Source organism: Salvelinus sp. IW2-2015, linkage group LG15, assembly GCF_002910315.2.
Source record: "Salvelinus sp. IW2-2015 linkage group LG15, ASM291031v2, whole genome shotgun sequence".
NCBI classification, from domain to species: domain Eukaryota; kingdom Metazoa; phylum Chordata; class Actinopteri; order Salmoniformes; family Salmonidae; genus Salvelinus; species Salvelinus sp. IW2-2015.
The window spans coordinates 67,030,620-67,041,309 of NC_036855.1; positions in this window are offsets into that span (position 1 = coordinate 67,030,620).

Sequence of the window (10,690 nt, forward strand, 5' to 3'; positions counted from 1 at the left end):
CTCTGGCACTCACTTGTACACACACCACACAACACACACACACACACCACACACCACACACACACACACACACACACACACACACACACACACACACACACACACACACACACACACACACACACACACACACACACACACACACACACACACCACACACACACATTATGCTCAGCATAACAGTGCCATGCTTTCCCAGCCAAATGTCGTCTATGGTTGTTTACTGGCTATCTTTCATAACCTAAATTTGTCGAGGCAGATGCCCCCAAAATCTCTCTCATCCTCTCCCAGCCATTTCTCACTAACTCTCACAGTCCCCATCTCTGTCCTCTTATTCTGTCTAATTCCATCCCTCTCTTTTTTCTCCTGTCTGTTCATTCCCTTCTCCCAGACCTGGGTTCAAATGGTATTTTATTTTGAGGTGTTTGCTTGACACTGGAATGACATATGAGCATGGGGTTGCCCTTTTGGGACTATTCCATTAGTTCCATTTTGCCAGGCAAGCTCTAGCTTAAGGTACTATTTGAATCTTTCAACCTTGTTCTGTTGTCTCAGTCTGTTGTCTCTGTCTGTTGTCTCCGTCCGTTGTCTCATTGCTGTGAACCCCATCTGTCTGTTATACCTGGGTTTCTGTGTGTTATACCTGGGGTTTCTGTGTTGTTATACCTGGGTTTCTTGTGTTGTTATACCTGGGTTTCTGTCTGTTATACCTGGGTTTCTGTCTGTTATACCTGTTTACGCGTTGTCTGGTTTCTTGTCTGTTGTACCTGGGTTTTCAGAATGCCTGGGTGTGGAGAGATAAGGGAGAGGTCGGGGGGGAGGTTTGTTTTGTTTTCTGTGTGTGTGTGTGTTTGTGTGTGTTTGTGTGTGTTTGTGTGTTTGTGTGTGTTGATGTGTGTGGTTGAAGTGGGACGGCTGGTTTGTTGATTGGTGATTTGGGACCGCACAGTCCTCTTTGAAATGTCAGAACTCAATGGCGCCATTCTCGATAAGCGTCTCTCACTCTCTCCATCTCACCCTCTCGCCATCTCTCCCTCTTTCTCTCTCCCTCTTTCTCTCTCCCTCTCTCTCTCCATCTTTCTCTCTCCCTCTCTCTCTCTCCCTCTCTCTCTCCATCTTTCTCTCTCTCGTCCAGATGTCTGTTTCTTCTTCTCTTAAAGTGGACCTTGTGATTCGTTTTTTTTCCTGATGCATGCCACTTTTTTCTTGTTGTTAAAGCGTCTCTTATCTTGTGTTCGCTGGGTCTGGTGCCTGTTTGCATGTTTGTGATGGTGTTGGCACACTTTAATCACTCTTCCGACATCGTAAGAACTGTTCTAAGAATCCTCTGTCTTGTAAATACTGTTCTAAGAATCCTCTGTCTTGTAAATACTGTTCTAAGAACTGTTCTAAGAGTTCTCTCTTCTTAGAGCTCAGTGATGGTAGAATGTAACTTTCTTAGTTTGGTCAGTTGTTGATTAACATTTTGTCCACAAGCTCCAAGAACCTACCCACGAAGCACGTTTTTGGGTCTTGTCTGGACCGGCCGTCTATTTTTCGTAACATTTATTTTGGTGTATCTGAACCTGCCTTGATATCAACGTCCAAGGACGTAGATTTTTGGTCAGATTTGGTCCGGTCCAGGTCGGCCTTGATTTCAACATCCACAGATGTCCAGTCCAGACCCGCCTACATTTGGCCCAAACATAGATGTCTATAATTGATTCAGATTTGGTCCTGTCCAGACCGGCTGTCACACCCTGACCATAGAGATTTACCTGTTTATGTCTCTATTTTGGTTGGTCAGGGTGTGAGTTGGGGTGGGCATTCTATGTTTTGTGTTCTATGTTTTTTTATTTCTGTGTGTTTGGCCGGGTGTGGTTCTCAATCAGAGGCAGCTGTCTATCGTTGTCTCTGATTGAGAACCATACTTAGGTAGCCTTTTCCCCACCTGTGTTTTGTGGGTAGTTGTTTTCTGTTTTGTGTGTCTTCACCTAACAGAACTGTTTCGTTCCTTCTCTTTATTATTTTGTTTAGTGTTTCTGTACACTTACCACGCTGCGCATTGGTCCGACTACTCTTCATCCGAGAACGAAAATCGTTACACCGGCCTTGACTTGGCCCAAACAGATGAATGCACTAATTATAAGTCACTCTGGATAAGATCGTCTGCTAAATTACTAACATGTAAATGCACATAGACATCTGTATTTCACAAGTTTGGACAGCAGAGTACAGTAAATGATAGTACAGTACAGTAAATTATAGTACAGTCAATTATAGTACAGTAAATTATAGTACAGTACAGTAAATTATAGTACAGTAAATTATAGTACAGTAAATTATAGTACAGTACAGTAAATTATAGTANTAGTACAGTACAGTAAATTATAGTACAGTAAATTATAGTACAGTAAATTATAGTACAGTACAGTAAATTATAGTACAGTAAATTATAGTACAGTACAGTAAATTATGGTACAGTACAGTAAATTATGGTACAGTACAGTACATTATAGTACAGTCAATTATAGTACAGTACAGTCAATTATAGTACAGTACAGTCAATTATAGTACAGTACAGTAGCATAATGTACTGAATTGCACCCCACCGTACTCTAATGTACTCTAATGAATTAAACTCTACTGTACCGTACTCTACTGAAATACACTGTATTGTACTGTACTCTACTGAATTATACTGTACTGTACTCTACTGAACTAAACTCTACTGTGCTCTACTGCCTTTTGGCAAACTCCAAGCGGGCTGTCATGTGCCTTTTACTGAGGAGTGGCATCCATCTGTCCACTCTACCATAACGGCCTGATTGGTGGAGTGCTGCAGAGATGGTTGTCCTTCTGGAAGGTTCTTCAATCTCTAGAAAGGAACTCTAGAGCTCTGTCAGAGTGACCATCTGGTTCTTGGTCACCTCCCTGACCAAGGCCCTTCTCCCCCGATTACTCAGTTTGGCTGGGCGGCCAGCTCTAGGAAGAGTCTTAGTGGTTCCAAACTTCTTCCATTTAAGAATGATGGAGGCCACTGTGTTCTTGTTCTTTCTGGTTTTGAATTTTTTATAAATGTGCAAAAATGTCTAAAAACCTGTTTTTGCTTTGTTTTTATGGGGTATTGTGATGTCATTATGGGGTATTGTGATGTCATTAAGTTACATTCTACCATCACTGAGCTCTAAGAAGAGAGGATTCTTAGAACAGTTCTTAAAACAGTGTGTTATTGGGGTACTGTGATGTCATTATGGGGTACTGTGATGTCATTATGGGGTATTGTGATGTCATTATGGGGTATTGTGTGTAGATTGATGAGGATTTAAAAAAAATGTAATCCATTTTAGAATAAGGCTGTAACGTTCATTTTTGGGGGGAAAAGTCAAGGGGTCTGAATATTTTCCAAATGCACTGTATAAGAGGATCACTCGTAACGTTGATCTTCTCAATTGTTAGATATAAAAACAACAACTCAGAGAACGAAGCCTAGAAGGCGGAACATTTTCAAGTGAGTTTTCTTGTTAGTCGAGAGAGAGTGACTTTCCAGCCTTGATGTTGAAAACAGACTGGTCCATTATAGGGGGACCCCTAGAGTGTATGAGTGTGTGTGTGTGTGTATTAGTGAGTTGTTTATGAAAACATTCTGTTCTATAGTAGAGGTGACCCCTACTGTTACCCAGAACCCCTCTCTCACACTCCTGTTTATCATCACAATACTGGCTCTGGCACTTTCCCTCACTGTAACTGTCATTCTCTCTCATCGTTATGTATTTTCATTGAAATTAGCGCTAGGCTAGCTAGTGTGTTCATTATATCCTAAAACCCTGTCGTTTTGGCACCCCCCCCCCCCCCCCCCCCTCTGGTTCCCTTTCATCTGTGGATGGAAGATCATACAGAGAGGCTGCCAAAAGTTTGGTGTGTGGTATGTATGTATGTGTGGCTCCCGAGCGAGGAGAATGAAACCCAGCAGTAAAACAAAAGATAAATAGAAAACAGGAAGAAGGGTAAAGTCAACACAATGAAAGGCTGTAGGATGGATTGCTGTGCGCGGAGGTGTGTGTATGTGTGTGTGTGTGTGTGCTGCTGTGGCTTCTTGATTATCTTAAAGGTTCGTAGAGTGTGGTGAAATCTTGAGTCTTTCTCATCGTTAGTGAAGAACTATGTGGGCTAGTTATGGGGCTTTGGGGCCTGCCTTCTGGTTATGGGTTTGGGGCGCTGCCTTCGTGGTTATGGGGCTTTGGGCCTGCCTTCGTGGTTATGGGGGTTTGGGCGGGCCTTCGTGGATATGGGGGGGTTTTGGGCCTGCCTTCGTGGAGTATGGGGGTTTGGGCCTGCCTCGTGGATATGGGGTTTGGGCCTGCCTTTGTGGTTATGGGGGTTGGGGCCTGCACTTCGTGGTTAATGGGGTTTGGGCCTGCCTTCGTGGAGTATGGGGGTTTGGGCCTGCCTTCGTGGATATGGGGTGTGGGCTGCCTTCCTGGTTATGGGGTTTGGGCCTGCCTTCCTGGTTATTGGGCGGTTGGGGCCTGCTTCGGTGGAAATGTGGAGTGGTGTGTGGGGTTTGGGCCTGCCTTCGGTGGTTATGGGGTGTCGGCGCCCGTTCCCCTTGTCGCCCATTAGTTATGGGCGCCCATTCCTGGTGCCTTGCACCTTCGCTGGCATATGGGGTTTCTGGGGCTTAACTCACACTGCCTTCAGAGTGGTATGGGCCATCTATCCTGGGGCTATTTGGAGATGGGCTCCTGACACTGTCGGTGTTCAATGAAGGGTTTGGTCACTGCCCACTTCGTGTTATGGGGGGTTTCGCGAGCTCTGCACTTCGCTGGATATGTGGTGGCTTTGAGAGGTGGGCCGACACTCCTCGGTCCTGTGGGGTATATGGTATAGTCGAGTTATGGGCCTGCCTACGTGGTTTATGCGAGGGCTTTGGGCCTGTCCTTCATGATATGGGGCTCTTTTGGTGTGCCTTGGCCGTTCGTGGATGGTTGGGATGTGGGGGCTTAGGGCCTGTACTTCGTGCGTGTATGTGGCGTTTTGGGCCTGCACCTTCCCGTGGATCCGTCCAATGCGGAGTTGAACGTATTGGGGACCTGTGCTCATTCAGTGTCGGTATATATGGTGGAGTTTTTGGTGTCACTAGCTTCCGCCTCTTCGTGGTTATTATTAAGGTAGGGTTACTGGTGCCCTGGAGCCTTTACAGTAGTGTATAGAAGGTGGTGTAGGGCCTTCCTTCCGTTGTCTAATACGATAGGGGTGTTGTGTCCTGCCTTCTGGGTGAGTAGTATTGCGGTTTTTGCGGGGACCTGCCTGCAAGAGTGGTATGATGGGGTCTTGTGGTTCCTGACCTTCGTGTTTATGGTGGTTTAGGGCCTCGACACTCTCCAGTAGGGAACGTATGGGGTGTTGGGCAGCTGCTTCTGGTGTTACTGGGGTGCCTGGCCCTTCGTGGTTTCTGAGAGGTTCTCTATGACAACGTTCTCTCGTTAAGACCGAAATTAAATGGTGGTTGGGCCGTGCCTTCCCGATGGTGATGGGGTGTTGGGCCTGATCCTTTGTGGTGCACCAAGATAGGGGGAAAGTATGTCTTCATGGGGTTTGCGGCGCCTTCGTGGGTTACGGGTTTGGGCCCTGTCCTTCAGTGGTATCAGGGGGCTCCTGGGCCTTGCTCCTTGCGTGATACTCGGCGAAGCGAGCCTTTGGGCGGAGCAACTTCCAGTGGTTATTGGGCGGGTTGGGACCGGGGCCATTACGTGGGGATTAATGGGGGTTTGGGTCACTGCCTGGTCGTGGATGAATGGGGGTTTTGGAGCCTGCCTTTGTGGAATATGCGGAGCATTGGAGCGCGGCCGATTTACGATGGAGTTAATGGGGGTGGTAGAGGTTTTACCTGCGCTATGCGTGAACCTCATGGGGGTGCAGGATTTAGAGTGCATTGATATATCAGAAAAGTAAAGATGACGCTTAATGGGGTTTGAGGGGCCTGCCTACCTCTGATGAAGAATATGGGGGTAAAGTTTGGGAGGCCGTGGCCTTGTGGTTATGGGATTTTGGGCCTGCTGTGTTTTGGTAAATGATGCTGATGAGGATGGTCAGAATAGTCAAGTAAAGGGTAAGTCAGTTTTTAGAAGTGTGCGAACTTGAAAAGCCCAATCTATACAGACTTTTTTACTGGTGATTTGGTAAAGTATCAGTCACCTCATGATCCCCCGATAAGTAAGTGTTGGAGGGAGTTAGACATGTCAAAGGTCTATCAGAGATCGTGTTCCCATCCACTAACTCTGATACGAGTATCGTGTTCCCACACTAACTCTGATAGCAGTTATCGTGGGACCCAAGTACAGACCCAGGACAGGGAGGACCAAAGTGGGTGTGCACGCATGCGGGACACTGGATACCCATCCAGAATATTTAGCCCATCACTAACATTCTGAATACCCTGAGCCTTGTATGAGCGTTGGTGCTATATGCGCGGTAGATACACAACTAGAGCTCTGGAGTATTAACAGTGGTGCCAGTTTACCGTGTCAGGTCCACACCATGACAACCCTAACCATATCCACCTCACCTCACTCTTAACGTCGACGAGATGGTAGTCGTGAGGTTGGGACGTAGGTGCCCACCGTGGCCACTGATAGTCCGCAGGTTCAACTAACTGCTTGATACAGTGATCGCCTGAGCTCTCCAAATCACGCACATAGACTATCTCATTAGAAGTACTAGTATGCTTTGTAACCGGGTGTCATAAAATCACAAGGGATATTGTTGACAGCCACCGATACACAACCTATACATACTGCCTGGAGCGGGAACAACCGCAGGTAGCCCGAGTGAGTTCGCCTGATTTCTAAACAAGTAATGCCCGATGTCACTCTCTGAGTCGAAGAAACCGCCGAGGATCAGTCGTTATCCCATCACTACACGCCTGCGTATACAAACCAGAGATCTCGTGTTCAACAATCACACTACAACCTGAAGTACAGCAGTATCGGACCAACAAAAAAAAAGACACAGAAAGGGCCGGAAGGAGGCGGCGCGGGGTGGGCAGCCAAAATGATACCCAGTCCAGCTAACCGACTTACCAATCCCACTAACAGTCTTCACTAACGGTAGTCAATTCGATATTCCGCCGGGAAGCCAGAACCCAGAGCATCGACTACCCTGCTGACTCCAGGGAGGCCGAATAATCGGTGTCCTACCAATCGGACTAGTACCTCCTGCCGAGTACAAACCGACGATAGGTCGTTAGCCTTCAAACCAATGACACTAACTACTAGATACAAGCTTCCGAATACTTACCCATCACTAACAACTGTGAGACGAAAAGCTCCATAACCCGGTGTTACCGGAATCCCATAACTCTCGCAGTAAACAACGTAATCGTAAGTAAATCCATCAGGAAACATACAAACCAGAGTTCACTCTGGAACTCTAGGCAGGTAAGGCCAGCGTGGTGAAGTCGTGTACACCCCAAAACTAAACTACATGACCTAGCCGCAGCATATCGGCATGTTACACCGGAATGCACTAAACTCTGAATACCAGATCAATACGTGATAGGTGGCCAATTCACTACCCCGATTCCCAATTCGTTTGGTACCCCTCCGCCACAAGCAAAAAAAAAGCTAAACTCTGAGACAAAGCGCCGGCGACAGGGGGCGAAGTATCGAAATGGTTCCATCCCACTAGACACTCTTTGGAACCGTAGCTAACACCGGGGAAGTATCCCGAGGGTGTGTCCCGGATCACTACTCTGACCCTACGGAGACGCAAGGGAGAGATCCGGCCAGTTCCCCAGAGTGTTGAAGTGGTCTGAGTCGATGTGCAATGTGTGTTCTCTACGGTGCGACCTCCTCATACCTCTTCCCGAGGAACCATGTTAACGGTGAGACCTTACGTGTCTGTCTGGTCTGTCTCTCATGCTCTGCTCGTGCGTCGGTCTCTCATGCGTCGTCTCTCTCTCTCGGCTCTCTCTCTCTCTCTTCTGCCTGCTCTCTCTCTCCTTTCTCTCCAGGCCTGTTCAACTAGAGCGTCCTGCGCTTGTCCTTTGTGCTGGGAGACGTCTACTGTCTGCCTACTGTATGCTATGGTGAATCTGTCATGTCTATCTGTCTGTGTCGGTGTGCTGATTAGCTCCTGGTCGATGGTACGTGAACTGGCTGCGGTCGTCTCTCATCTCTCTAATCCAGCGATCTTGATTGCTAGCCCGGATCCCCCTGATCGGTCTTGTCTCCTCATATCTGCATCTGCCTCTCCCAGGCCTATTTCTAGCCCTAGCGGTCTGTCCCTGTCTGAGCTGTCCTGTCTCGTCGTCCTTGTTGCCTCTCTGCGTACCAGGCCTGAAAAGATTACGTGGCCGGCCGGTCTGTCTGTCTGCTCTCTCTCTCTCTCTCTCTCTCTACTCTCTCTCTCTCCTGCTCTCCCGGGACCTGTTACTAGGCCATCTGTCTGTCTGCTCTGTGTGTCTCTCCTCTCTCTCCAGGCCTGTTTCCTAGCTCTAGCTGTCTGTCTGTCGTGTCTCTCTCTCTGCCTCTCGCGGCCTAAGATTCGTAGAATACTGATCTGTCTGTCTAGATCTGTCCTGTCTTAGCATGTCTGATCTGGCTGCCGGTCTGGCTCTGCTCTGTCGGTCTAGTACTGTGTACGATCATGTCGTGCACTCGTGCGGTCTGCCCTCTCATCCCAGGCCCTAGTTACTAGATCTACAATGTATAGTCTGATTCCTGTCTCTTCATCTATATAACCTCTCCAGGACCTGTTTCTAAGTCCGTACAGTCTGTCGAGGCCTCTCGTCATGTCGTACCTCTCAAGCCTGTTCTTAGATCTAGGTCATACTGTATCTGTCTGTCGTCTGAGATCTGCTCCTCTCTGGTCTACACATGCCAGGCCTGTTTTAGTCTACCGCTCTGTCTGTCCTGTCTGTGCCTGTCTATCTGGCCTAGTGTGTCTGTCTGCTCTATCTCTCTCTACTCCTTCCAGCCTGGAATAGTTCTAGGACGTCGTAGTCTCGTCTCTTTCACTCTCTCGCCTCTACAGGCCTTCGCTCTACGCCTAGTTCCTTCTCCTCTCCTCTAGCAGGCCTAGGTTGACCTGTCTGGTCTGTCTGTCTGTCTGTCTGTCTGTCTGTCTGTCTGTCTGTCTGTCTCTCTCTCTCTCTCCTCTCCAGGCCTGTTTCTAGTCTACTGTCTGTCTGTCTCTCTCTCTCTCCTCTCCAGGCCTGTTTCTAGTCTACTGTCTGCCTGTCTCTCTCTCTCTCCTCTCCAGGCCTGTTTCTAGTCTACTGTCTGTCTGTCTCTCTCTGTTTCCTCTCCAGGCCTGTTTCTAGTCTACTGTCTGTCTCTTCCCTGTTGGGAAGTGTTACTGTCTCGGTCTCCTCTCCAGACCCTCTGACCCTCTCTAGTTATCTCAGACTGTCTTCTGTTTACTACTGTATGTCCCTCATTAGCCTGATAATACATCGTGGTGTGCTAATTAGAGGTCTTGTGTGTGTGTGTGTGTGTGCGCGCGCGCGCGTGTGTGTGTGTGTGTGTTGCTCTTTGTTTGTACAATGTGTTCTGCCTTGGAGCCAACCAGGGAATGTAATGGCTGTGGTTGGAGTTAGCGGTGGACTCGGCATACCTCTTTCTCACTTGTCCTAGTTTCAGCGCCTTTACTCTCCCCACGCCTGTCTCTCACACTGACGTACTCTCAATGGTCTCTACCCTTAATGCCGTGGCTTTTTTGGAGGTTGTTAGTGAGGGTTTATTTTGCCAGCTAAGAAATAGCCAGGACAATATTAGCTTGAGTCCAGCTCCCCCCCCCCTCTCCAGTATTATAACTTCACAAAACCATGTAGTCCATTATCATAAACGCCTCATATGTTTTGGAAATATTTATACATTTAAAAGAGATATTGGAGATATTTTTGGCGTTTTTTTAAAGCTATTGAGCACGATGTGTACTGAGTTCATAACTCTGTGGACAGACTACGTAAACATAAATGACAATGCAGATCTGTCAATATACAACGGGCACCGATTGATAACGAGCAGCAATAGTTCCACTGCTTGGGTTTTTCTTTACGGGTTATCTGGACAAATCACCATTTTGCCTACTGTTAGTACCTTATCGAATTTCGGAAGGAGAAGGGACATTTGGCCCATAAAACTTGCTCGTAACTTGCAAGGAGAGAGGGTGAACCTCCTCGATCCGGGTTCCACTCCTCGTTCGAGCATCTCTAGATCTCATCTCGTAATAATGTAATGGACCCAGAACTTAATCGAGCATCTGGTCAATCATGCAAGACTTTAGTTCTGGGTTAACCCGAGAGAAGTATTGAGTGAATGTTTTCTTTTGTGCCACTAGATGGCAGAGTTGTCTTGTTTGGACACTGGCAGTGCTTATCTATCGAAATGTAAAAGCTCCTGAAAGTATGAAGAATATCTACAAGTTTATATTATTAAGTGTACTATTAAACAATTAACATAATAATAATTATGGACTGAATATGGACTGAATATTTAAATATTTGGTGGTTTGCCTTGCTTTCTGGTTTCTACATTACATTACACCACACAACATTACACCACACATTACACCAGACCACATTACACTACACTACACTACACTACACTACACTACACACTACACCACACTACACTACACTACACTACATTACACCACACTACACCACACTACATTACACTACACTGCACACTACACTACACTACAC